Source organism: Puma concolor, chromosome D3, assembly GCF_028749965.1.
Source record: "Puma concolor isolate L17-30 chromosome D3, mPumCon1.1.hap2, whole genome shotgun sequence".
Classification (NCBI taxonomy): Eukaryota; Metazoa; Chordata; class Mammalia; order Carnivora; family Felidae; genus Puma; species Puma concolor.
Window position 1 is genome coordinate 32,808,963 of NC_141678.1, and position 23,673 is coordinate 32,832,635.

A 23,673-nucleotide genomic window follows, 5' to 3' on the forward strand; every position below is an offset into this window, starting at 1 on the left:
CACGTGTGACGAGACCTGTGGGATGGACCCAGTGCACAGCCTATTCTCTGGGGCTGTAACTCCCAGGTGGGCACTGGTCTGCCCCCATGACATTTATACCCACACTAGAGTAATAGGGACAGCCCCATGAGATTTTCATTCAGCTAAGTGTATTTCATGTGAAAAAAATGTCCTTAGCCCAAGTCATGTCCCTTCTGCATTTTGGTGTCAAAATGTCATTTCTGTAATAAAATGATCATGATGGGAAATGGCAGGGCTTTCTTTTTGCTTTTCTTTTTCGCTTGGCCACATACATGATTGACAAATCTACGTGGGTCACAAAAACAAAATTTTTTTGAGACGTTGCTGGTGTGTAGAATCTAGAAGTCTGGGAACCACGATAAAAGGCATGTCCCGGGGGCCCCTCTCCTGAGTCTTTCCTTAACCAAGAGGGAAAGAACTGGGGGAGGGGGTGTTAGTCAACAAAGGGCAGCTCTTCATTCTTGCCTGATTAAAAGCAGAAAAACAAGTCATTGGGGACACCTGGGTGCTCAGTTGGTTAAGTGTCGGACTCTCTTGATTTTGGGTCAGGTCATGATCTCACAGTTTGTGAGATTGAGCCCCCACTCCCCTACCTTAGGCTCTACACCGTCAGTGCAGAGCCTGCTTGGGGTTCTCTCTCTCCCTCTCTCTCTCTGCTCCTCCCCAGCTAGCATATTCTCTCTCTCTCAAAATAAATAAATAATTAAAAAAAAAAGAATAATTAAAAAAAAAAGAAAGAAAGAACAAGTCATTGGTGAGAATCTCCAGAACTTCCAAGGCTCAATGAATTTCTCCAAGTACTAAATAGGAATCTCCCTTTCTCTCTCTCCCTCCCTTCCTCCCTCTCTTCTTTAAAAAAAAATTTCTTTTAATGTTTATTATTTTAGAGTGCATGAGAGAGACAGCAAGCAGGGGAAGGGCAGAGAGAGAGAGAGAGAGAGAGAGAGAGAGAGAGAGAGAGACATAGAATCGGAAGCAGAGCCTGAAGCAGGGCTTGAACTCACAGACCAAAAGATCATTACCTGAGCTTAAGTTGGCTACTTAACCAACTGAGCCACCCAGGCACCCCTTTCTCCCTCTCTGTCTTTGTCTCCGTCTCCACCTCTCTCAAAATGCCCTTTCAGGGGAAATTAAAAAAAAGCCCACTGGAAAACATGGTTGTTGTATGAATATTCCAAAATTGAATTAGTCAGAAAAAGAAATCATGTGGTTGTTAGGAGAAAGGAGCCTGGCCTTTTCTGTGACATGGGCGACTGCATCTCCTTTACTAAACTGTGGTAGAGGGCTGTCATTTGTGTTGATAGGGAGGCAGTATTATTCTCCAAAAAGAAAAGAAGATTGTGGTTTTTTTTTTTTTTATCAATACTTAATGAACTAAAATTATAAAGTTAAAAACGAAATGTTCTTCAACCTTTATGTTCAGTTGATAAATCGTGCTCATTTTTTCAACCACCTAATAATGTTGGGAAGTCAAATACAACTTTTCATTATTATTTTTTTTTAATGTCTATTTATTTTGAGAGGGAGCGTGCAGGCATGTGAGTGGGGGAGAGACAGATAGAGGGAGAGAGAAAATCTCAAGCAGTTTCCACACTGTCTTCCCAGAGCTCAGTCTCACTAACAGTGAGATTATGACCTGAGCCGAAATCAAGAGTGGGCCATTTGGGGCTCCTGGGTGGCGCAGTCGGTTAAGCGTCCGACTTCAGCCAGGTCACGATCTCGCGGTCCGTGAGTTCGAGCCCCGCGTCGGGCTCTGGGCTGATGGCTCAGAGCCTGGAGCCTGTTTCCGATTCTGTGTCTCCCTCTCTCTCTGCCCCTCCCCCATTCATGCTCTGTCTCTCTCTGTCCCAAAAATGAATAAACGTTGGAAAAAAAAAAAAAAAAGAGTGGGCCATTCAACCAAATGAGCCACCCAGGTGCCCCTCCTTGTTCTTTAATCAGCACTCAATCTGTGTGTAAATTTGACTGATTAAATTCCCCTAAACAACAGCATTTCCAAACTTGACTAAATTCTCTTAGATAGTTCAAACTATAGTTGAGTATGATATCTAATTCTTTCAAATACTTCAACTGGGAGTTTTTATAATTCTCAGAGGCAAAATTGCCTTGTACCCTCAAGTATTAGCTTGTCCATCTGATAAGTCAGACTTCAGAACCCAACAAATCAGGATCCCTAACCCTATCACCCATCCTAACCGCAGCCAAAGCATACATAAAATAGTGCAATGATTGCAAAACTTGCTACCACAACTATATAAGCAACTTAAACAAGCCCCCATATAATAGGCTGGAGTTCCTTCTTCATCTCAGAGTTAAAAAGGTGCTTATCGGCCATGGAGTTGGATCCCACATCCCAGGCCCTGGGCCTGCAGTGCCATAGGGGAGGGAGCAAGTGTGGGGTCTCAGGACTGGAGCAGAGGCCCAGTGAGTCAGGCTGGCACCCTCATTCCCAAAGACCTCCTTACCACCTGGTAACTCACTTCTTTGCCTTTATGGATTTTCCCCCCCCCGATAACAGTTTACCCCTGCATAGTCCCCACCTGCCTCTACCTGGTCCCCTATCCCAGAGTCAGTCCTGGACCCAGAGGATCCCAGAGTCAGTCCTGCACCAGCAGATCAACTCTCCATGCCCTGATGCACACTGCATGGCGACAGTTGTCAAACAAAATACAAGCCTGGTATGTAATCAGGGGTTATCAGTACATATCATTTTCTGAACCTGTTATTAGAAATTTATATAAAGCTTTCCTGAAGCACGCCTCATACTGTTTGCCTCTTTTGAGGTTGTAATGGACTCAGGGGCTTTACAGAATGATTATATTCTTTTTAATGCTCACAGTGTCACAAGTGTAGCCCATGGGAGCCCCTTATTTAAATTAGCTCCTTTTTAGTCTTGAAATACCTGTATCTTTGACAGCAAGCAAGCTGTGTCAGGCTGGCTTTCATTTTCCTTCTCTACAACACAGAATCAGCTGCTATGATTGAAAGCAGCAGAGAGGCCCTGGGAACGTGACACTGATTTAGGCTGCTTTAGTAAATATCAGAAATTCATATGTATGTGTCTAATTTTACCTCCATCTTTATTTACTGAGTACTCCTTTAAAATTTTTTTATGTTTTTTAATTTTATTTTTGAGAGAGAGAGAGAGAGAGAGAGAGCACAAGTGGGGAAGGGGCAGAGAGAGAGAGACACCAAATCCGAAGCAGCCTCCAGGCTCTGAGCTGTTGGCACAGAGCCTGACGCGGGGCTCGAACCCGCGGACGGCGAGACCATGACCTGAGCCAAAGTCGGATGCCCAACCGAGCCACCCAGGCGCCCCTGAGTACTCCTTTAAAAAAACTTTTTAAAAATTTATTCATTTTGAGAGAAAGAGAGAGAAGAAGCTTGAGTGGGGGAGGGGCAGAGAGAGAGAGAGAGAGAGAGAGAGAATTTCAAGCAGATTCCATGATGTCAGCGCAGAGCCAGACTCAGGACTCTTTACAGGACTTGAACTCTCGAACCGTAAGATCACGACCTGAGCTGAAACCAAGAGTAGGATACTCAGCTGAGCCACCCAGGCGCCCAGGAAGCACTCTTTATTTAAAGCAATCTGATGTAAAATAAAATAAAATTTTCAGTATTTCCCTCCCTTTTCTGAGCCACCGGCTTCTCTCATCTGACATACCCGTATCTTCTCGCCAACTTCAGTGCATCATGCTATACGTTAGTTTCCCCAACAACATGATTAAATCACATCACCTAACCTTCTGTCACACAAATGTGCACCTATTTAGATCCTGGAACCCTCACTTGGGTCGCCTGCTCTTTTAAAGTCCTTATGTGTCCCATTGGCCATTGTTCTGGATTTGTCTGACAATCACCACACTCTATTAGGAGCCAGAGCTTATGGGGTTAGACATAGAAGACTGAAATGTAAAGATGCTTTCATATCTCTCATAACACCAAAATCAGTAAGATGCCTTGTGACTATCAGGCATTAATACTTACAAACGTACTGTTAATATTACTTTACATACCAAACCATTGACTGCAGTTTTGGTACTGCAGTGTCTGTGCTTGTGGGTGGCAGAAAAAGAGAAAAGAGAGGGGACAGGCCTTTTTAGTCACTTTTGGCTCAGTTCACTTACAAACATTAATTCAACAAGCATGTGAGTTCCCACTACGTGCCATGCCCTGTTCTAGGCTCCAGGATCCCCGTCCTTGTTGGGATTACATTCTAATGCCAGCAAATACACTGTGTTAGCTAAAGCATGTTTGCTTCCAAAACCTGATTTAAGCATGTTCTAATTCCCCAGGAGACTGTAGGAGCAGAAAGAGGTCCCCTCACTCCCAATATATAATCCCTCTAACTGAAGTGCTATAGCATGGAACGCTTTTAACAGAGAACAATGCCTTCCAACGAAAAGGCAGGAATCTGGGACAGATTACTTATTGAGTCACTGAATTGCTATGAATGATTTTCCATTGAAATATAAATGTTAACATTCCAGGCTTTGCTGGCTTCATAGAGAGATTAGAAAGTAGGAATGTACTAAGAATGTGCACACAGGAGGACTCCAAGATTAAGAGAAGGAAGGCAACAAGAGGAGGGGCAGAGGACGCCTGGAGCTGGTCTGTGTCCAAGTACATCTAGATGGCTTCTCAAGGGCACATAGGCCTGTGCTCAAGGACATTCTCAAGGACAATGGTGGCCTGCACTCTGTTCTTTGCCTACAGATTTTATTTGATTTTTAAAAACTTTTTACGAGGTACACATGCATTCAGAAAAGTACATATACCCTAAACATAAAACTCACTGAATTTTCAGCAACTGAACATACCTATGCAAACAATCCCAATTAAAAAGCAAGATTTTATTTTGGGCACCTGGGTGGCTCAGTCAGTAAAGCCTCTGACTCGATTTTGGTTCAAGTCATGTTCTCATGGTTCATGGGTTTGAGCCCTGCATTTGGCTCTGTGCTGACAGTGCGGAGTCTGCTTAGGATTCTCTCTCTCTCTCCCTTTCTGTCTGCCCCTCCCCTGCTTGGGTTCTGTCTCTCTCTCTCTCAAAATAAGTAAATAAACACAAAAAAATAAATAAATAAAGGGGCGCCTGGGTGGCTCAGTAGGTTAAGCGTCTGACTTCGGCTCAGGTCATGATCTCGTGGTTTGTGAGTTCGGCCCCACGTCGGGCTCTGTGCTGACAGCTCAGAGCCTGGATCCTGCTTCCGATTCTGTATCTCCCTCTGTCTCTGCCCCTCCGCTGCTCATGCTCTCTCTGTCTCAAAATAAATAAAATGTTTAAAACATTAAAAAAAAAAACAAATAAAAAACAAGGTTTTATTTTAATAATATGAACAATTTTGCATGTGACATGAAATCCAAAAGGTCAAAAGAGTATGTATGAAAGAAGTCTCCCTCCTACCCCATTTGCCAGTCACCCAGTTCTCCTTTCTAGAGAAAAAAAAAACATTGTTAATAGTTTCTCACCCAGTGGGTTTTATTTAGTTTAGGAAGAATTTTTCATTCCAGGATAGTTAACAGACAATGTTAGTTTCAGGTGTACAGGTGTGATTCAACAATTGTATACATTGCTCAGTGCCCATCAGAAGTGTGCTCTTAATCCCCTTTACTATTTCACCATTCCCCCTCCCCCCCCCTCCTGTCTGGCAACCATCAGTTTGTCCTGTATAGTTAAGAGTCTGCTCTTTCACCAATGAGGGTTTTAAGATTTTATTTAAATTTCTTTTTTAGCATTTATTTTTGAGAGACAGAGACAGAATGCAAGCGGGGGAGGGGCAGCAGACTCTGAAGCAGGCTCTAGGCTCTGAGCTGTGAGCACGGAGCCCACCGCCCTGGCCTGAACCTGGGAACCTAGAGATCATGACCTGAGCCAAAGTCGGAAGCTTAACCAACTGAGCGCCCCAGGCGCCCCAAGATTATTTTAAAGTAATCTCTACACCCAAGGTGGGGCTGGAACTCACAAGCCCAAGATGAAGAGTCACATGACCTGCGCAATGAGCCAGCCGGGCGCCCCTAATGAGTTTTAAATCAGACTTTCTGACAACTGTAGGCTCTTTGCTGGGTGGGGGATGGGAGGGTGAAGTCCTCCCTTTATAGGCGCTAAATAAGACCCCTGAACCTGTCCCAGACTCGCCTGGCCTAGGCTGCCCAGAGACAACAGGCAAAAAGGGTCCAGGGCCGCGATTCAAGCAGCAGCCACGCCAAGGTCCGCCCCCACGCCCGCCTTGGCCCCCAGCCTTGGGTGACAGGTTGGGGGAAGGCGGGGCACAGACGCGGGGGAGGGGTGGGAAATCTGAGACTCGAGTCGTATGGGCCCCTGGCCATTAAAGAGGAAGCTTCCGGGCGGCCCAAGGGTGGGCAGAGGGCCATCGTCAGTCCTGGGAAAGGGGAAAGCGAGGAGGCCTAGAGGGCGGCCTTTCCCCGGGAGAGCGTGGAAGGAAGGCGGCGGCGGCCACGCCAAGGAGGAAGAGAGCAGGACAGGGTGGGGACAGCCCCTCCGGGGGCTTCTGGGGGCGGATCCCCGGGGTCTGGGGGTAACCCTTCTGGGTGTCCGGGGACTGTCCTCCCTCCGGGGTCTGGGGGCGGTGCTCTCCGAGGTGTCTGGGGACGGTCCTCTCGCTGGCCGGGCTGCAGCGTGGAGACCCGGAGGACCCGGCGGGGCGGCGGCCCCGCCCCGCGATGCTTTTTCTTTGGGGATCTCCAGGAGAGCCTTTAAAAATAGCCTGGCTGACGTGTGAAGAGCGGCTTCTATGGCAAGGGACGAGTGCCTGCTCTAGTGCAAGCTTGAGCGAGGGTTGAGCGAGGAGGAGAAGGGGCCGAGGCCGCCCGCGGGGAGAAGCGTCAACGCCGCCGCCTGAAGTGGGGCAAAGGTCGCGGTGGCACCCACCGCCTGCGGCGGCCCAGACGCTCTGGTTCTTGTGCCGGAAGCATTTTCACTCTCAACATAATAGGGAAAACAGAATTTTCCATAAAAGGATTTTGTTTTTCCCTTGAAGACGGTACACTTACCGGGTCATCTTTGGGCCTTCCCTTTCTTGATAAAGAAACTCAAAACAGTGACCTCTTTCATATATTCTAGTTAGCTCGTGTCAAATGAGGCGTTTAACTCATCAGCATTTCGGTTAGGTTTGAAGCTGATTGTTAGATAACAGATAACTGATTTATGGACACCTGAGTTCAGTCCGGAGCTATGCCACCTCGAGGGTATTGAGTTTCTGGCCTCAGGTTTATCACCTCTTTGGGAAGATGAAACTAGCACCTTGGATGTAATCCATGACACCAATTTGCGTTACATTGTGAAATCCGTCGACGACTTTTCTAAGACTTCAGAGGAGGAAGAGACCCATGCGAATAAAAGAATCGGGGAAACATTCCAAGAAGAGGCCCATCTTCAAGTTTAGGTGAGATTTCAGTAAGTAGTCACTGGATTACACGGAGTTGAACCTCCTGGAACCTTTTGTTGCCTTTTATAACCGGAAAGCAGGGTGTTAAGGGAAGGCTTTGCCCACACAGGGCTATGTACATCGCCTAGGTGAACGCACTCGAAGTCCCTAGCACCTCGGAAGCTCCCCTTGTGGGAGGGCTCACTTCTCGAGAAATCCCTACCCCCACCTCGAGGTAACCGCTGTCCCAACATTAACACCACGTGTCCATTTTGTTTCCTTTTGAACGTTCACGTATGCCCTCTGTGCCAGCTCTCAGGCTGCCGCCTCTCGGTTCCAGACCCACGCTCCCGTCGGCCTCGCGCTACGGGCGAGGCTGCCTCAGCGCCATCCCTCTGTCCCCTGTCCCTTGATACCCAGACTCCCCTGGAAACCAGCTGCAGGGAACCTGCAGCTCGTAGGAGAGGGGAGGGACTTGCTTCTTCCTGCTGGCTCCCTTTCCTGCCAACGTCACCCTAGCAACCTCCCCCCCCCCCCCCCCCCCCCCCCCCCCCCCCCGCCCCAGTGCCAGCAGCGCTTTCCGGCAGCAGTAATGGAGTCTAGTTTGTAATTTTCGCAGCAGTTAGAGAACCCCTCTGAGCGCCCCCCAAGACACCGGTCCCAGCACCAGAAGGTTGGGGAGGGGGCTGCCTCCAAGCTTCTAGATTTCAGGAATTTCAGCTTTTTTCTTCTTGTGCCCCAGTCCTAGGAGGTGGTAGCTACCTCCCTGATACCTGTTTTTGACTTTTAGTCATCTAGTTAATATCTTTATACCTAGTTAACTGTTCTTTATGATACATCCTGTCTATTGGGTTAGCTGGTGTGGTTTCTCTCTCCTTACTGGTTGCTGACTATAGAATCTATTCTGGGTTAATTTGTGCCTGGCTTCTTTCATGCATCATGGGAGTTAGACTCAGCTGGCTTATTACACGCAGCGATAGTTCATGGATTGTCGCTGCTGCTTATCACTCTGTGGACACACCGCCTTTTATTTATCCAAATACTGTTGTCATATTTTCAGTTTGAGCTATGACATGATGCTGTTGTGAATATCGTTGTACGTGATTTTCAATGCCTAATGTGCGTGCATTTCTGTCTGTGTGTCCCAGCAGTGGAAACGCACGATAGGGCATGCATATGTTCAACTTCAGTAGATCATGTACACGGTTTTCTAGAATGGTTGCACCGGTTACACACCCATCAGCGGCAGTGCAATGAGAGTTGCCATGTTGCACATTGTAATGAGTTCTCCATACCTCAAACTTAAAAATGTTAGCTATTCTGGGGCGTCTGAGTGGTTCAATTGGTTAAGCTTTCAGCTCAGGTCACAATCTCACCGTTTTGTGTTCGAGCCCCACATAAGTCTCTGTGCTGACAGTGCAGAGTCTGCTTGGGATTCTCTATCTCTCTCCCTCTCTCTCTCCCCCTCCCCTCCTCATATTGTCTCTTTCTCAAAGTAAATAAACTTAAAAAAAAATTTTTTTTTAAATTTAGCTCTTCTGGTATATGTGCAGTGGTATCCTAGTGTATATGTCATCTGCATAACAACTTCCCCCCAAATTTGGTGGCTTAAGAAATTCATTATCTCACAGTTTTTGTGGATCACCATTTCTTTGGGAGAGACTTAGCAGGGCAGTTCTGCTCAGGGTCTTTTACTCAGAGTTTGGCTAGAGGCCCCAGTTGCTCTTGGTGTTGGCCTCCCTAAAGCTCCTTGGGCAGCCACCTAACATGGCAGCCCGTGGTCCTGTCCGAGTGATCCAAGAGAGGGGGCGAGGGGGAAGCCACACACTTCGATCTGCTTTATTCTCTGTTGGAAACCAGTGTTTACTCGTAGACTGCCCTCAAAGGAACTAGTCCCCATGTCTTGAAGGGAGAAGTAGCAAAGAATTTGTGGACTTTAAAACCCTCATGCACACCATGGTTTTCATTGACAGCTGGTTATTAACAGAATTGAGATTGCCCATTTGAGTATGCTCTTTGGTGAAGTGTCTGTTCAAACCTATTGCTCATTTTTTCTCTTTATCGTTTTTTATTTTATTTTTATTTATTTATTTTTCTTTATCGTTTTTTTAAAAATTGATTTGTCGGAGTTCTTTGTCTATTCTGGGCACAAGCTCTTTGTGAGAAGTAGGTGTTGCCAATATCTACTCAGTCATGGGAAATTTCTCCTTTATGCCTTTCAGCGTTTTCAAATTTCTTGCTGTTCGCACATGCGACTTTTATATTTTAAAATATCTTTAACAAGTAAAAGCTCTAGTGGCAGACCAACAGGGAAGCAGACGACGCAGAGTTAAAACATCAATGGATGTGAGGGAAGGAAGGCAGTAGGTGCTGGCAGGACAGCTATTCACTGGAAATTAGTCACTGACCTGAACATTCCAAACTCTTGTTTCTTTGGAAACATATGAGGGCAGACATTTAAGAAGACTTAATTAATAAATTTCTGTTTTCTGTCCCAGATTTTGGAGATGACTCCAAGGATAACATATTATGTTCCCTACCTTTCCAAAAAAGGGTTACCTCATCCCCAGGGATGCAAATGTTTTCAGTTCTACTGTTTGCTTGCTCACAAAAAAAAAAATGCATAGCCCCGAGCTGAACGTGTGAGCAGGAACACTGTATTTATTTGTAAGAAACTAGCGAAGCAGCAGAATTTCTACGTTGGCTGATCTCAACAATCTCTAATCAACGTCCCCTTTCTCGAGGTTTCCTTCAGAATTGATTTATCTTTAATTTGTTATGGGAAAGCCTTCTCCATTATAAACCCTTCACCAATTAATACAAATATTTTCAGATATCCTAATTCTTGGTACTTTGTTGTCCTTTGGCACTTAATCTAAAACTCTGTCTTGAAAGAATTCTTAAGTTTTCAGAGCCCAAAATGATATGAATGGAACAATATTATTTGTGAGGTCAATGAGTGTTTTTTAAACAGTTTAACCTGAGAAATAAAATTAAAAGCCTCCAGATTTTGTCTTCCCTACTTAGTGTCTCTTGGAATCCTGCTGAACGATCTCTTTCCTAACCCAACCCCTTACCTGGTTAGGATCTGCTGTTTGAAACATAGTGTGAAGAGGAAACTTATTTTAACACTGTAAGGATCTGGGAAGTCTCATCACAGTAGAGGGCAGCTTGCGCCACCTGCTGGGGACATTAATAGTCCTTGTATCCTCGGCATGAGTCTAATTAGTTCACAACCTGACCACTTTTAGTATTTCTGATTGACGATTATTTGCCTTGAGACCCTTTGTCTTTATGTTTAAGAGAAAAGCAAAATATAACTTACCCTAGAGACAAAATAAATTTAAACCAAAATCTATAGCGTTATCCCAGCCAACATCTGCTCCTACCCCAAAGGATGTCCTAAGGAGTGGCTCAGATAATAGGCAGAGCTGAGAAATAGCTAATGTCTTTAGGGTGATCACAGTGGTGTGTGTGTGTGTGTGTGTGTGTGTGTGTGTGTGTGTGTGTGCGCATGCGCATGGTCCCACCAAACTGATGTCCTTCCCTCCCTCTTCCTTCCTTCCTTTCTTTTTTCATCTTTGTGTTTCTTCTATTTCTTTCCCTCTTTCCTTCCTTTGACCCGCTCTCATTCATTCCCCCTCTTCCTCCTCCTTCTCCATATTCTTTCCCTTTTCATCTCCCTTCCTCTCTTTCTCTCTTTCTCTAATGAACAAAACAATTTTTTGAGAATCTGATATGCATCCAGAACAAAAACTGTGAGCAAAATAGCTTTAGGTATATTCTTTTGTTGGCTAACTTCCCAAGTTTCAGACTCCTGCAGAATTCTGTGCTGTGAGCTGAGGAAACACAAGGAGCTGAATACTCAGTGTTCATGTGGTTCTTGGGTGCTGGGCTCAGAGTACCCCGTCACTAGCCAGTCTGTTGGGGCCTCTGCTCCCTAAAGAGCCAGAAAGGGTGCAGTCAGAGACCTGGGCCTGGAGGTTCCAACTTGGCCCTCACGACTTGTCAGTATCAGTTGTTTCTTTGAGCACTATCTAGCCTGCAGCAGTGTTGAGTCCCCAAACTCTCTACTGTCTGCTGGATTCCTGCCCCCTCACCCCGCCCTTTCCCCCACACCTGTACTCCTCTCTGTCCCCCACCCTTGTACTGGGAGCACCCCTACTCTATGATGGTCTGGGCTACTGGTCTTCTCAGCTTGGTCTTCCCTCTCCTACTCTTGAGCCTTAGCCAGACCCCACCCAACCACCCAAGGATAGACCTCATTAGCTCTGTGCTCCTCAAGGAAGAGTTTAACAATGAATTGACTCTCCATGAATACCAGACCCACTGCTTTCTTTGCTTAGTTACAACTGGTTGCTATTCCAAACTCAATGTAGCTGATCCAACGGTGAGTACCTTAAATCCTTATTTTCTTCCTGATGTGATGGCAGTTTCCATACTGATGACTCTAGTAGGTTTTACTTGCAGGGATTTAAGAAAATTACTTTATCTAATCTGAATTGGAAACCCAGTGAACTAATTTCATAATCTCTGGGTCTGTTTCTTTATCAGAATGGGTTAGAATGCGTCATAGGAGGTGATGAGTCTTAGGGTCACAAGTAAGACTTACTGTACTTTGTGCTCTCAGAGCAGTCTAAAAGTTACATTACTTTTTCTTTTTACTGTTATTGAATATAGGGGGAGAGTGATTGTGTCTACTCTTGACAGGTGTTTGAGATAATTCATATTTGAACATATCTACGTGAGAATAAAAAGTAGTCTCCTTTGTCTTCTATTTCTTTTGTAAAGTTATGAAAATAATTTTAAAACTGTGTTGACTATTACGTCTTCAGAGAAAATTGGTCAGATTTCTTTGAAGGTCTGTCCTAGCTTTTGAAATGATACCTACTATCGTGTGAGGCAAAGCAGGCAGTTTTGATCCTTTCTTACGCGAAGGTATAGATGGCACCAGAGCTGAAGTCCATCACGGTTGATTTAAACAATTATAAATAATTACCAAAGCAAATGAAATAAGCTAAAGTTTTAAAAGTGTCACAACACAATCAAGTACTTTCTTATGGACTGGTGAGGGCAATAGTCAAGAAACCATAAAGAATCTTGGAGGTTTTCAAATTATCTAGTGGGATTTCTTTGTTGACATATTCAATAATATACATTGAAGTGAAAGCTGGGTAGCATTTTAGTGAAAAGTCAGAAGTCCCAGCCCTCACTCTGACTGGCTAGTGACCTTGGGTACGTTACTTAACCTTTCTAAGTTTTAGTTTCCATGATTGTAAAAAAAAAAAAGTGATAATAACAGGGTTCATCTCATGGGATTATGGGTCTCACTTAATTGTCTTAAACGAGTTATTAGTGTTTAGTATGGGGAAGGTGTATAGTAAGTGCTCAATAAATGTCACTTAATGAAGCAAATTAGTTTCACATTCCTTTCGGTAATACGTTACTGTGGTAGTCAGCCTCCTGATATTCATGCCCTTGTAGAGTCCTCACCCATATTGTACCAGAGTTAGTCTGTGTGACCAATAGAACATGGCAGAAGTCAGTGTGTTACTTCTGTGATCGGGCTATAAAAGGCTATGGCTTTCACCATCTTGGGCTCGCCTCATTTTGGGGGAGACATTCAGGTTGCTGACAGTTTGGCTACTGGCAAGGAACTGGGGTATTTGGCCAATAGCCAGGGGGAACTGGACGCTGCCATCAAATATGTGAGTGAGCTTGGAAATGGATTCTCTAGCCCCCGATGATGGCAGCCCCAGCTGGTGGCTTAACGGCAACCTCATGAGAGACCCTTGCCCCAGATCCCCAGAGCCTAAAATAGTGGTGCATGTCACAGCTGATGATGTCTTAGATTTCAAGAAATATTCTCATTTGTCTAAATCACATCAAAGTCACATGGTCAATCTCACCCCCCCCCCCCGAACCGTACTTCTTAAACTGCCACAATCTTCATTTTTAGAAAAAAATTAGTGTATATCTAAAATGGAGATGCCTAGGCACATTTGTCATCTGGAGGGATTTTGGCAATTACTGACCAACTGTGAAACCAACTTATCATTGTGCGATTTTTTACATCGGAGGTGTTGCAAGAGATGTTGATTATGGTGAAGAGGAGGTGATGGCTTAGAAACCTGTAAAAGTGTTCTGGGAAGGCACGGAGAAAAAGGCTGCTGATTATGGGTCCACAGGATAAAGCCTGGGTATACAGGGACTTTATCCTGTGGCTCATCAGTCTCATCCACAAGTCACTGGTAGGTTGGCCACTGATATCATGGGATAGAATGAAGCCTGCGGGCAGGGTGTCTCTCTCTCTCTGTGCTCCCTCCCCACGTCCCACATCCACATCAGCTAGTGTTGGACATAGTGTGAGGTGAGGTGAGGGAGGGAGGAAGGAGGTAAGGAATATAAATGAGGTGCTTCCAAATTTTTCCATGGTAACAAGAAGGTAGTTTGTCAGCAGGGAAAATTTGGATCCCTGGAATTAGACTTTTAGGTGTTTGTTTAAAACTAATGCAGATCACCAACATGCTCATAACGCGTTTACTAGTTTATCAGAAAACCCACGTACTAATTGTAGGGTATGATCCAACAGAACTGTCATGAGCTCCATATTTGTTACATAATTATTATTTCTGCTTTGACAATGCCCTGCAGTCTCTCCCCTCTCTATTTTCTCTCCATCACCCTAGTGTAGTGCTTTGGCTTCAGCCTTTTGGCTGACCCTCCATCCAAGCACCATAATGTTGGCACATCAAGGTTCCTAAAGCACTACCGTTTAGTGCTTGCAAACTGCAATAGATGCTGTGGTTACTGGAATGACGCCCCTTCCTCCGCCAAAGATGTTCACATTCTTATCCCTAGACTCTGTGTATATGTGACCTTACATGGCAAAAGGGAATTACAGTTGTAGATGGAATTAAAGTTGCTGTGGTGAGATAAGAAAGATATTTGGTCTCTGTCCCCACTTCCTGAAACAGTGCTCCTACAACTCTTAGAATTCCTAAGTGAGGAGGTGTTCCAAGGAGGTGACTCTTGCTACCCCAGATAGCATCAGGGTAAGAGCCAGTTGCCAGAAAAGTCAAGAGTTGATTAGAATCTTGGAATTTTCAGCCTCATCTCCCCAACCTCTGGGGTGGAGGGGAGGACTAGAGATTGAGATTGTTGCCAAAGGCCACAATCATGCTTACATAGTAAAACTTCATAAAAATCTAAGGAGATTCCAAGTTGGCAAGCACATCCATGTGCTGGGAGGGTGGCACATCTCATCTCCACAGGGATAGAGGCTCCTGCACTCGGGGTACTTCTGGTTCTTGCCTTATGTGCCTCTTTATTTGGCTGTCTTTGTATCCTTTAAAATTTAATAGCAAGGATAGCAGTTTCCTGAGTTCTTGGAGTCATTGTGTATGTGGGGTTGTATTGTGGGAACCCCTGACTTAAAATTTTTTTTAGTGTTTATTCATTTTTGACAGAGAAAGAGCACACAAGTGGGGAAGGGGCAGAGAGACACAGAATCTGAAGCAGGCTTCAGGCTCTGAACTGTCATCTCAGAACCAGAAGTGGGGCTTGAACCCATGAACCATGAGATCATGACCTGAGCTGAAGTTGGATGCTTAACTGACTGAGCCACCCAGGCACCCTGGGGGAACCTCTGACTTTGTAGCCAAGTCGAAGAGAAGTGAGGCTAACCTGGGCACCCGATACTTGCAACTGGTATCTGAAATGAGGGCAGTCTTGTGGGACCAATCTTTAAACCTGTGGAGTCTGATGCTAACTATGGATAGTTAGTGTCAGAATTGAATTGAGTTGTAAGACACTCAGTTGGTGTTAGAAAATTGGAGCAGTAGCATTTGGAAAGATGCTACATGTTTGGTGTTAGGAGGAAAAAAGATCCTCAGTTTTTGATCAGTTGACCTTGAAAAGGGGAAACTATCCTGGATTATCCATGTGAGCCCATAAAATCACATAAAATTCCTAAAAGTAGAAGAGGGAGGTGGAAGAGGAAGTCAGAATAGTGTCATGGGAAAAGGATTAGATCCATCATTGATGTCTTTGAAGATGGAAGAAGTGACCATGAGCCAAAGAATATGGATGGCTTCTCAATGCTATAAAAGGCAAGGAAATGGATTCTCCCCTAGAGCCTCCAGAAAACTCAGTCTTGCCAACATCTTGATTTTAGCCCAATGAGACTCATGTAGGACTTATAACCTACAGAAGTGTAATATAATAGGTCTGTGCTTTTCAAGCCACTGTATTTGTTGATAATTTGTTGCAGCAGTAATAGGAAACTAATACAGATACCATTTCAATCTTGGTCTTATGTTACATTAGACAATACCCTACTTCCTCTATCTTATCCAAAGTCTACCTACCTTAATGCTTAAACTTCTTTTTGTCTTTCTTTCCAGAGTTAACATTTCTTGAGCATGTATTTACAATTGATGTTCATTATCCTTGGATCCTATATTTCTGAATTTGCCTACTTCCTAAAATTTATCTGTAACCCCCAAGATCATTCACAGATACACGCAAGTGACAAAAAAGGTAAATTTCCCAATATGTGTATTTCCAGTTGAGGTCACACACACCCTCTCTGTGGCCTTGTTTCAGCTCTCAGGCTGTGAAGAAGAATCCTTTCGGAGTCTATTTAGTGGCCTGTGTTTTGCATCTTTGTGTTTTTTGTTGGCTGTCTTGTTTACAACAGGCCCCAAGTGTAATGCTGAAGTGTGGTCCAGTGTTCCTAAGCTTAGCAAGAAGGTGTGATATGCCTTATAGAGAAAGTGCCTGTGTTAGATAAGCTTCATTTAGGACATGCCAAGGGTGTTGTAGGCTGTGCCCTAAAGGATAATAAATCAACAACATGTATTAAAGAAGGTGTCTTTAAACAGAAACACACATCACACAAGGTTCTGCATTGATTTGCTAATGAAAATGTTGTGACCAGTGGTGTGCAGGAACCTAACCTAACATTTCCTTTAAGAACAATGGCTCAGTATTCACTAATTCAGTGACTGCCTCAAAGAAAGAGAAATTATTGCATTCACTCATACAAGCTAACACATTATTTTTTTAAAGCAGTCTCTACCCCCAATGTGGGGCTCAAACCTACCACCCCAAGATCAAGAGTCTGATGCTCTACTGATTGAGCCAGCCAGGTGCCCCAGACTAACACATTGCTGATACGTAAAAACTACTTAATAACTGCTGATTGATTCTGGGGGGAAAAGCAGAGCAGATCATTTTTTTTTTTTGTGATGAAGTTATGTGGTGTGTTTTGTGGTTTGTTTGGCATATAGTGATTTTTATTTGTTGTATACAAATATCTTCCCATGCCTGGCTTCACTAAGGCTAAGAATGAAGTGCTCACAAACATGTCACTGTTCCCTAATAACTTTTTGGTTTATGTAGGATGTATTTGTGTGAATAAAACTAGAACGTGTCTATATTAAAATATCAAGGGCTCAACCTTCTCATTTTGGGTGGGGAGAATATTTCCTCTCATTTAGCTCAATAATTGTCAGCTTTTTATTTTTAGTATTATTATTTAAAATGTTTATTTGTTTTTGTGAGAGAGAAAGAGAGAGAGAGAGAGCGAGCAGGGGAGGAGGAGAGAGAGAGTGGGACAGAGGATCTAAAGTAGGCTCTGCACTGACAGCAGAGAGCCTGACCTGGGGTGTGACCCCATGAACCACAAGATCATAACCTGAGCTAAAATGGGATGCTCAACCAACTGAGCCACTGGCCATAAAGCCAATTTTCAGTTTTTTAATCATATAACCTTAAAGGGATTTTGAAAAACTGTACCCCCTCACCCACATTAATAGTCTTCGAATAATTTCTTTATAAGTTTAAATAGTTGCTACTCTGATGCAATTGTCAACACATTTAAATGACACTGCTACATCTGTCTTTTAAATATGTCCAAAGAAATATAAGTGTCATTGTGATTTATACCCACCTATATACATTTAAAAAAATGAACACGCTTATTTATTTATAAATTTTATTTATTTACTTTTTAATTTTTCCTTTTAATTTTTTTTAAATTTACATCCAAATTAGTTAGCATATAGTGCAACAATGATTTCAGGAGTAGATTTCTTTTTTTTATTTTTTATTTTTTTTTAATGTTTTATCTATTTTTGAGACAGAGAGAGACAGAGCATGAACGGGCGAAGGTCAGAAAGAGAGGGAGACACAGAATCTGAAGTAGGCTCCAGGCTCTGAGCTGTCAGCACAGAGCCTGACGCGGGGCTTGAACTCACGGACCATGAGATCATGACCTGAGCCAAAATCAGACGCTTAACCAACTGAGCCACCCAGGCACCCTCAGGAGTAGATTTCTTAGTGCCCCATACCCCATACCCATTCCCCCTTCCACAACCCCTCCCATAACCCTCAGTTTGTTCTCCATATTTATGAGTCTCTTATGTTTTGTCCCCTTCCCTGTTTTTATATCATTTTTGTTTCCCTTTCCTTATGTTCATCTGTTTTGTCTTTTAAAGTCCTCATATGAATGAAGTCATATGATATTTGTCTTTCTCTGACTCACTAGTTTCACTTAGCATAATACCCTCCAGTTCTATCCATGTAGTTGCAAATGGCAAGATTTCATTCTTTTTGATTTCCGTGTAATACTCCATTGTGTGTGTGTGTGTGTGTGTGTGTGTGTGTGTGTGTGTGTGTATACCACATCTTCTTTATCCATTCATCCATCGATGGACATTTGGACTCCTTTGCATACTTTGGCTATTGTTGATAGTGCTGCTATAAACATTGGGGTGCATGTGCTCCTTCGAAACAGCACACCTGTATCCCTTGGATAAATACCTAGTAGTGCAATTGCTGGGTCGTAGGGTAGTTCTAATTTTAGGTTTTTGAGGAACCTCCATACCGTTTTCCAGAGTGGCTGCACCAGTTTGCATTCCCACCAGCAGTTCAAAAGAGATCCTCTTTCTCCGCATCCTGGCCAACATCTGTTATTGCCTGAGTTGTTAATGCTAGCCATTCTGACAGGTATGAGGTGGTATATCATTGTGGTTTTGATTTGTATTTGCCTGATGATGAGTGATGTGGAGCATTTTTTCATGTGTCGGTTGGCCATCTGGATGTCTTCTTTGGAGAAGTGTCTATTCATGCCTTTTGCCCATTTCTTCACTGGATCATTTGTTTTTTGGGTGTTGAGTTTGATAAGTTCTTTATAGATTTTGGATACTAACCCTTTCTCTGATATGTCGTTTGCAAATATCTTCTCCCATTCTGTCGGTTGCCTTTTAGTTTTGCTGATTGTTTCCTTTGGTGTGCAGAAGCTTTTAATTTTGATGAGGTCCCAGTAGTTCATTTTTGCTTTTGTTATCTCTTTTTTTTAATGTTTATTTATTTTTGACACAGAGAGAGAGACAGAGCCAGAGTGGGGGAGGGGCAGAGAGAGAGGGAGACCCAGAATCTGAAACAGGCTCCAGGCTCCGAGCTGTCAGCACAGAGCCCAACATGGGGCTTGAACTCATGGACAGCGAGATCATGACCTGAGCCAAAGTCAGACGCTCAACCGACTGAGCCACCCAGGCGCCCCTAACATGCTCTTTTTAAAGTCAGAAATCTTACATTTTCTTCTCATCTTGAAATAATATTTCTATTACATACACTTGTTTTTGAAAGTCTTTTATTGATTTCTACATGAAGATATGTATATAAATGAAAATTCAATCTTTAGAAAGTGTCCTCTAACCATTAGGCTTTAGGTGTTTAATCATCTCTTTCCAGTAATCCAGAGTGAGGTTGATGAGAAATGTTTTGTATCCTTAAGGAGAATGCATTTTTCTTGGGAAGGTAAGACTCACATGTAGAAAACTGTAAGATGACTATTGAGCAGTGCTTGCAGAGTTGATGCATGGACTTTTAGGAAGAGGGCGGCCACCAGGAGTTGGAGTACCTGGGCCACCAAGCTGGAGTTGCTTGGGTACAGAAAGGACATTTTCAAATCTGTATCAGGATAAGTTGCTTTTTTTTTTTCTGAGTGAAATATCCAAGTCCATCTTAATAATTAATTCAAGATGAATTATTTTAAGATGGCCCAATTAAATTCTGTTTAAGGCATTGTGCTAATTTCTGGGGATACAACAGTGAATAAAGGATTTAAGATACTCCTACAGCCTGTTCTTTTTCCTAGTGGTGACATTGGGGACAAGAATATCCCTAGAAAGAGATCATCACTAAAGGGGGAACAGGAAGAGAAAAATGACAGGAACAGCAAACAGTATAAGAAGCTAATATTAAAAAAATAAAAAGGTAATTACTTACTGGAATTAGTAATATATTTTTCTTCTGATTCATTTACCATAGTTGAAAATGCATTCTCTTTTCTTCTGAAACTGGCTGGGTCTACATATGAAAAGTAACTGAACTATGACATGACCTATAAACTAATTAAATTGTTTCAATTACTCTGGATTGCCACAGGGATTGCCAATGATTAACACAGTATCAAAGGCTAGTTTATGTGTCATAATGCAATCTGTGGTCTCTTTCGTATAAAACCCAAGATTTATTTTTATTTTTATTTTTATTTTTTTTATTTTTTATTTTTTTCCAATATATGAAATTTATTGTCAAATTGGTAAAACCCAAGATTTAAAGCTTTTTAAAAACTTTTTTCTTTCTTTCTTTCTTCTTTCTTTCTTTCTTTCTTTCTTTCTTTCTTTCTTTCTTTGAGAGAGAGAGAGAGAGAGAGGGAGTGAAAGCAAGCCCAATGTGGGGCTCCATCTCATGAACTGTGAGATCATGGCCTGGGCCAAAATCAAGAGTTGGATGCTTAACCAACTGAGCCGCCTAGGTGCCCCATCTAACATTTTATATCTAGTAAAGGGTTTAATCCTCACAACAATATTATGAAGTAGATATTCGTATCATTCCCACTTTACAGATCCAGAACAAGGGATTAAGGAACTTGTCCAAGACCACATGGTTAATGAGCGGTAGAGTTGGGCCTTAGGTCCAGGAGGTTAGTCCCACAGTTGAAATGCCTAACTACTGCACTAAACATAAGGTTGTGTAGAGTCATGGCGACATATCCAGTTATATCCAGTTCCAAGTCATCGGATGGCACCCGTTCCAGGCCATTTCAAGAACTTTGTAAGCTCCAGGCTTGTTTCAAATTAAAAATCCCATTGCATTATATTAAACATTAAAATGCTTCCACACCCATATTAAAAACTATATATGTATTTGTGTTGTTGCTGTAATACATTTGGAAGGATTTCAAAAAGAGCACTTTTGCTCTTGAAATTACTTAATCTTGAATAATATTCAGTCTATACTTGACTGATTTCTCGACAATCTCTGGGCACACTCAGGGATTTGATCAAAGCGAGAAAAAATGTTTTTATGAGCAATAACGTTTTTATGAAAACTCAAGTTTCCAATGAATAAATTGGATACATTTTATAGTGTTAACGAAACACATTAACTCCAATTTCACAGTTTTCCTTTCTGTATTTTAGAATTAAAAGTTATTATAAAATAAAACCCAGGCACAGGAAACCACACAGACCAAATGTGTGGGCTATGAATTATTATAAAGCAAACACTCTTGAAACCACCACTCAGGTCAAGAAGTGCAACTTTTCCAGACACCCCAGAACCCCCTACCCAGTTGCTGTTCTCAGTCACATCACTCTGCCCCCCAAAATAACCATTATCTTGACTTTCATAATAATCACTTCCCTATGCGTCTTTGTAGTTTTACTACCCACATAGACGATGTAGTTTGGTTTTGTCCATTTTTTATAGGTCTTTTGAGCTTCTTTTAATTTATTTTTAAGTTATTTTGTTTTTTTTATTTATTTTTGAGAGAGAGATAGAGAGATAGAGAGAGAGAATCCCAAGCAGGCTCTTTGCTGTCAGCACAGATCTTACCACTGTGAGATCATCCCCTGGGCTGAAACCAAGTGTTGGACACTTAACTGACTAAGCCACCCAGGTGGGGGTTTTTTTTGTTTGTTTTTTTTTTGGGGGGTTTTTTTGGTGTTTATTTAAATTCCAGTGAGTTAACACAGTGCAATATTAGTTTCAGGTTTACAGTTTCGTGATTCAACACTTATATATGACCCCTGGTTTTTGTCATAGTTTCTTTTAATTTAAAAGCTCCATTTGCGGGACACTTGGGTGGCTCAGTCGGTTGAGCGTCTGACTTTGGCTCAGGTCATGATTTCACGGTTTGTGGGTTCAAGCCCCACGTTGGTCTCTGTGCTGACAGCTCAGAGCCTGTAGCCTGCTTCGGATTCTGTGTCCCCCTCTCTCTCTGCCCCTCCCTGCTCATGCTCTGTCTCTGTCTCTGTCTCTGTCTCTTTCTCAAAAGTGAATAAAGATTAAAAAAAATTTTTTTTCAAGCTCCATTTGCCATCCTCTCCTTTCCTTACAATCTATTTGTTGAAGGCCCGTAGAGTTTGTCCTGTAGAATTTCCCACAGCCTGGATTTTGCTGGTAGCACACTCACACCCAGTTTAACATGTTCCTCTTTCCTCAGTAGGCCATGCACGTTGTCATCTTGATCGGAAGCTTGATCGGCTTCTTCCCCTTGGCAAGAACAGAAGATGGTGTGTTCTTTCCTCAGGCAGAAGAGACCTAATGCCTGATGTGTAATGCTAGAACTTGTCACTGCTCAGTGATATTAATTCAACAGGAGTTACAAAGTAGACATAATCTAATTATATCCTGTCTTTTTCATCTATTCACTTGGAGTACTTCCATAAAACATTTCGAGATCAACTCTTTACTAACCCAGTGTACAGTTCATATAAGAAAACCAGGGTACATTATAACTCTTTCTCTTTATTTGTTTGCTGTGTTGATTATATTTTCATGGTGCAGTTCAAAAATTAGTTTCTTATTTATCTATTTAAAAAAATGTTTATTTACTTTGAAAGAGCTTGAGTGGGGGAGGGGCAGAGAGAGAGAGAGAGAGAGAGAGAGAGAGAGAGAGACAGAGAGACAGAGAGAATCCTAAGCAGACTCCTCTGTCAGCATGGAGCCCAATATGGGGCTCAAATTCACAAACCTGGAGATCATGACCTGAGCCTAAATCAAGACTCACATGCTTAACTGACTGAGCCACCTAGGTGCCCCCCAAATTAATTTTTTAAAACAATATTAATATGAACTCATGGATTTCAAGGTATCTCATGGGTTTTAACTCATTGTAATTATTATCTTTGTTGAGGTTCAGATATCCTGATCTTTGACCTGAGCCTTTTCAAATTGCCTTTAAGTATTTTAGATATCACCCTAGTAATCTTGGATAGACCTTTTTGTCTACTTTGTAACCCCTGTTGACAAAGCGGGAAAGAACATCCAAAGAAATAAAGACAGTCTCTTCAGCAAGTGGTTCTGGGAAAACTGGACAGCCACATGCAGAAAAATGAACCTGGACCACCTTCTTACAACATACACAAAAATGAACTCAAAATGGATAAAAGACTTAAATGTAAGACAGGAAGCTATCAAAATCCTTGAGGAGAAAGCAGGCAAAAACCTCTTTGACCTTGGCCGCAGCAACTTCTAACTCAACACGTCTCTGGAGACAAGGGAGACAAAAGCAAAAATGAACTACTGGGACCTCATCAAAATTAAAAGCTTCTGCACACCAAAGGAAACAATCAGCAAAACTAAAAGGCAACCGACAGAATGGGAGAAGATATTTGCAAACGACATATCAGAGAAAGGGTTAGTATCCAAAATCTATAAAGAACTTATCAAACTCAACACCCAAAAAACAAATGATCCAGTGAAGAAATGGGCAAAAGGCATGAATAGACACTTCTCCAAAGAAGACATCCAGATGGCCAACCGACACATGAAAAAATGCTCCACATCACTCATCATCAGGCAAATACAAATCAAAACCACAATGATATACCACCTCATACCTGTCAGAATGGCTAGCATTAACAACTCAGGCAATAACAGATGTTGGCCAGGATGCGGAGAAAGAGGATCTCTTTTGAACTGCTGGTGGGAATGCAAACTGGTGCAGCCACTCTGGAAAACAGTATGGAGGTTCCTCAAAAACCTAAAATTAGAACTACCCTACGACCCAGCAATTGCACTACTAGGTATTTATCCAAGGGATACAGGTGTGCTGTTTCGAAGGAGCACATGCACCCCAATGTTTATAGCAGCACTATCAACAATAGCCAAAGTATGCAAAGGAGTCCAAATGTCCATCGATGGATGAATGGATAAAGAAGATGTCGTATATATATATACTATTACT

The 23,673-nt window shown here is 42.7% G+C and overlaps 1 protein-coding gene across 7 annotated transcripts in view; it reads left to right on the forward strand.

The window, feature by feature from the left end:
• Positions 1 to 6,345: 6,345 nt before the first annotated feature.
• The window catches only part of MPPE1 (metallophosphoesterase 1), a 56,799-nt gene continuing 39,471 nt past the window's right edge, over positions 6,346 to 23,673 (forward strand). For 3 of the 7 annotated variants that reach the window (XM_086682432.1, XM_086682435.1, XM_086682437.1), the window contains exon 1: positions 6,346 to 7,424. The gene's annotated coding sequence lies outside the window, so the exon portion shown is untranslated. Of the gene's footprint in view, positions 7,436 to 18,307; positions 18,420 to 23,673 lie in introns of all 7 variants that reach the window. The other 4 variants (XM_086682434.1, XM_086682436.1, XM_086682433.1 and 1 more) reach the window with 3 other exon arrangements.